General features: G+C 40.7%; 1 protein-coding gene across 1 annotated transcript in view; it reads right to left on the bottom strand.

The window, feature by feature from the left end:
* Positions 1-4854, bottom strand: part of MSL2 (MSL complex subunit 2) — an 83453-nt gene extending 78599 nt beyond the window's left edge. Inside the window, exon 1 of the mRNA XM_068128865.2 lies at positions 4655-4854. The gene's annotated coding sequence lies outside the window, so the exon portion shown is untranslated. The remainder of the gene's footprint in view (positions 1-4654) is intronic.
* Between the last annotated feature and the right edge of the window lie 456 nt (positions 4855-5310).

The following is a 5310-nucleotide window of genomic DNA, read 5'->3' on the forward strand; positions in this document are numbered from 1 at the left end:
ACGGACACTGCACGAAGGTGGACTGTTTCCGATTGGTCCACAAAAACTACAGTAGCGATGCTTCATGATCTGGTTCATTTTCAAAGGGCTATATTTCTTTATTTCCAAACAGGTCAAAAACTACAGTAGCCACAACTACAATCTATGCTTCATTAATTAATTCAAATACTACGATAAACATTTTCCGTTTGCAAGATAAACAACCCTTGATGTTCACACCGCAAATAACAATATCTACAGCAGAGAATCTTTTCTGCATCTTCTACCTTCACATAATTAAGGATAATTAAGACTTTGACAATATAATTAATTGTATTACATTTTAACAGTGTTTAAGTCACAAAGTAGATTTACATGTAATCTACCGAAGACGTGAAGTTTTAATAACAGCCCGACATACTCATTTGTATGTGAAACTCCGCCATTCCATTTTGTGGAACACCTGTCTGCAAAATTCAAAGATTGATTGATTCAACACTGAAAGCAGACTTTACTCACCTCATTTCAAACTATTTCAAACTTGGGCCATGAGTTACTTGTCACTATAAAAAGTTTACAACAGATTCCTGACTAAAGTCCCAGATATATTGCATGCTCCATGATCTGGTTCATTTTCAAAGGGCTTTATTTCTTTATTTCCAAACAGGTCAATTATTTTTTAAAGCTGAATAATCAAATACTGTATTTCAAAATTAATGAAAAAAACAAATTGTGCACAACTTTATCTAGGTTTCATGGTGACGTTGCAAATTAAAGACAAAAAACTGTATTTTATAAAGGCAGAAATTATTCAATAAAATGATTGTACATATAAAGAACTAGAGCAATACGACTGTGGCGCCAATATGCATCCGCATAGTCCCACAATGGGTAGATGCCATCGTTCACTGTCCTAAAAATAAACAAGTTTGATTTAAATCCCCTTCAGCTGTTTTCAAGTATCACATTTTCACCAGCCATGACAGGTTTCACATTGATCGGTGACGCGGTTTCAGAGAAGGGATTTTTTTACATATCGGTTTTCAAGCTAATATGGCTGCCATACCACATGACATACCACTTTATGTAATCCATAATACTAAATGTATTTCCCACTCTCTTTGTAAAATCTCAGTACTTTGAGCATATATTTAATTAGTCCATGAGAGGGCATCGTGGAAAATCGCATCATACAATGTATAAAATCCCTCCAAACTCCCAATTTGAAAACTACAGCACCTGCAAAAGCGACGTATATAGTGATTCGGAGATATGAAGATCAGACATTAAATGATGCGAAAGGGGAAAGTGAAAAAAAATATTTTGAGTGCTTAATCTTGCAGAAACCGTTTCAGCCTGTTCCAAAGCAAGGCGTTTTTTGGCACAAAGGCAAAAAGGTTGTGCTGGCCAGGTTTTATCGGGGTTAGCGGCTCCTTCGGCCACCGGGAAACCCCTTGTAAAAATGATGGGGGTATACTTCCTTGCTGTTGCAATTGGTTTGAATAGCGCCACCTTTTGAGTAGTTGGGCGCTACAGGATAATTTGAATGCCCCCAGACATCTGCCTGACTGACGTCTTCTGTGGTTATTCTCGCCATCACCACTATGGCTAGCTTTTCCTGTCACTGGGGATGGGTTGTTGTTGTTTCATATGCAACCTGTGGCTGCTGGTTGCATCCACTTTCTGAAAGCGCATTTGTGCCGCTGATGCAGTGCACCAATTACCAGTGAGCTGGTACTCAATGTGCACACCTCGGAAGGATGACAGACTGAGTCAACTCCCCTGGCGTTAATTCAACGATCGACCAGGATTCAAACTGAGGATCCTAGGATACCAAGCCAGCACCCTAACCACAAGCCAACATCAGGAACAGTATAGGAGTAAACAGAGGCAAGTTAAGAAAATAACTGGGCAAGCCAAAAGAGAGAATGAGAAGGACATGGCCAAGAATATTAAACATGACAGCAACTCATTCTTTAAGTATATAAGGGGTAAAGAACAGGTGCAAGTGTGCGCCAATGAGGGCCACAGGGAGAGCAGCTAGAGATGAAAGTGAGATGGCAGACTTATTAAACAGGTACTTTGATTTAACATTTTTACACAACAGCAGCCAGGGGATTTACGAGTAACTGAGAGAATCTATCTTGGAAGTGAGAATGTCTTTCAGGGGAGTTGCAGGTAGGAGTGGAGGGAGTTTTTTTAATTTTAATTTAGTGGAGATTGTGCTCCTTAGCCAATGAAACCACCTCAGCGGCTCCTATGTGCATCATGGCCTAAAAGGAATGGTTATTATAACTATTATTCTATGAAGGAGCATTGGATTGGATGGATGAGGGAAAAGTGCAGATGTAACAGATCTATTTTCAGAAGGGAACCCTCTTTGTCCTTAAATAAATAAACACCGAGGTGTTAATAAATAAACATGGAAGAAGAAGATGCATGAGATGTGCATGGAAGAAGTTTCGGGAACTGAGTGGCGTGCTGACGAGGAGGGGAGTGTCGTTGAAGCTGAAGGGAAAGGTGTATGCTGTATGTGTGAGAAGTGTTATGATTTATGGGAGCGAGACATGGGTAATGAACGTAGAGCAGCAACGAAGGCTGGAAAGGGTGGAAATGCGAATGGTTCGTGGATGTGCGGAGTATCGTTGAGAGAGAGGAAGACAAATGATGAATTGCAAAAGATGATGGGAATAGAGCCTGTGATTGATGCTGTGATGAGGAACAGGTTGAGATGGTTTGGTCATGTGTTGAGGAAGGATGAAAGTGACTGGTTGAGAACAGTGATGGAAATTAATGTATAAGGAAGTAGAGGACGGGGAAGACCGAGAGAGACTTGGCTAAAGATGGTTGAAGAAGAAATGCGGGCAAGGGGGTTAACAAAGGGAGATACAGAAAATAGGGCAAAATGGAGAAGATTGCCATGGGGCCCGCAAGGCTAACCCCCGCTCTCACAGGGAAAATGGCCTTGAAATGCATGTTGTTGTTGTTTTTGTGTTAATAAATAAACAATAATACACCCTCTGTGTACCCTCATTGTCTTTCCACCAACCAATTAAATTAAGTAAATTAATTTATTAAATTAATAGCCGGCGAAGCCGGTGTTGTGAATGAACGCGTACGTATTATGTTGAAAAGCCAGATTTTGCTGGATCCCTTGAGAATTTCGAAGCTTTGACGCACCAAATCGCTCAATGGAGGCTGCCATCTTGCGGATGCGGAAGTATGCATAACAAATTGAAAAAAGTTCAACAGGAGTTTGTTTCACCCGTCTTTTTTTGATTCACAATCTTATGCACCTCTAATTTGTAATTAAAATACTTTAAGACCAACCTCGGCCCGCACGGGCCTGGTTATCTTCAACGAAAATCGTCACCAAACAGCGGAACCAATGAGATTCGAGCATTTGAAAAAGTATTTCAAAAACCAAATCACTCAATGGAGGCCGCCATCTTCCGGATGCGGAAGTATGCATAACAAATTGAGAAAAAGTTCAATCGGAGTTTGTTTCACCTGTCTTTGTTTGATTCACAATCTTATGCACCTCTAATTTGTAATTAAAATACTTCGAACCTCGTTCCCCGGGCCCACATGGGCCCTGGTTATCTTCAACGAAAATCGTCACCAAATACCGGAACCAATGAGATTCGAGCATTTGAAAAAATATTTTTTTAAGCTTTTTACGCGTTTTGGAGGGTGAAAACGGCGTCAAATATTCTAAAATTGACGAAGAACTCTTTTTTAGAAATCTCGCGGTCGTAGGGGATAGTTTTTCACGGCCGGAAATATCCGAAGTTGAGACGGAATTCACTGAATTAATCAAGGAAATTTTAATCTCATCCAGAATGCAAATGGGGTCATTTTGAACTAGGTACGGTACCTACTACACCTACCTACTACCAACTACCTAACCTACTGATGCCATAGTGATGGGTAAAATAGTGGCAAGAGGCTTTGGCTTCGCCGGCTCATTGCGGCTTTGCAGTCGGTACTAGTAAGGTATGGATATAGAACAGACATGATGGGCCAAGTGGACTCCTCCTGTGTCTTTGTATTTTCATTGTTTTGTTTATATCCACGTCGATCATGTTACCCAAACAATACTCTGTTTGGGCGGTGTCACAGGCGCACTATCGTTCAGTTAAGCTGGCCTCCTACTTTAATAAGTCCGTTCACAGCTCCCTATACAGTATACACTGTACACGGTTATTATTTCCGACTATACAAGGAATTCTGTAATCACAAAGGTAACGTGGCATAACAAATCTGGGATGATATATCGATCGTCGATGAAAGGTAGAATTTTTTTTAGACTTGATAAACAATTGAGGTAAACGGTTACCACCAAAACATTATCAACCACATTCTTATTATTATCATTTCCCCACAACAGAGAGCCATTTATTTGACTTTGCGGGAGAAAATTAATTCACTGGCTCCGATCACGGCGGAAAATACAGTGTTTCCCTCGATAGGACACACGACTCGCGGACTTTGCTTATAAACCAGAATAACATACAGTGGAGAACACACGGGACTCAAACATCGCACTCATGTCACCACCAAAACGCTTTGAGCCACTAGAATTACCAACAATCAGTGAAATGCATCTCCACGGTTAGAAACTAAAAGTAGGAACCCGGTAATAAAGCAGGCCGCAGGCTTCGCCTTGCTTTACCTCACTTGACGATGGCGGGAAAGGAGGCACGTTTTATATCGCGCAAAATTCAAAAGTTTCCTTCAAAATATTTCTCTTCGGACAATAAAACTTCCATTGCTTGTGGCAAAGAAATATTTTCAAAACTACATGTAAAACTCAAGTTGCGCTCGAGCACAGCGGAAGTTGAAGCGATCACGTGTTCATCGCGGCCTCCGATTACCTTTGTATTTCCTTGCTTTCGCGATGGTTGTGGTTTTCCATTTCCGGGTTACTTTTAGCGAAAAGCATTAGATGTAATAAATTGTTTCATATTTCGCTGTGAAACCGTTTTTGAGGTGCCGCTTGAGCGGTCTTCCGCCCGCCGTGGTCCTCACGCTTTACGGCTGAGGAGAAAATTGCTTGTGACTCTTACAACGCCCAATGCCACTTGCCACATCCTGTTCGTTCAAGATTTAAATGAACAGAAAAAAACAATGGGATTGATCTTTAAACGAAGGAACAAAATTACAACTAGAAAGCATGTGAAAATGCAAAGCCCGTCCGCGTCCGTTTGTATTCAGTCGTCCTCTTCTTCTGAATGTTCAAAACTCTTCTTCTTCTGTAACCTCAAAATAACGAAGAGTTTTTTTTTTTTTAAAGTGAAAATCGATGATTTTATGCAGCCATGACCTTTG

The sequence above is a fragment of the Myxine glutinosa genome, chromosome 9 (genome assembly GCF_964187855.1).
Source record: "Myxine glutinosa chromosome 9, kmMyxGlut1.1, whole genome shotgun sequence".
NCBI lineage: Eukaryota > Metazoa > Chordata > Myxini > Myxiniformes > Myxinidae > Myxine > Myxine glutinosa.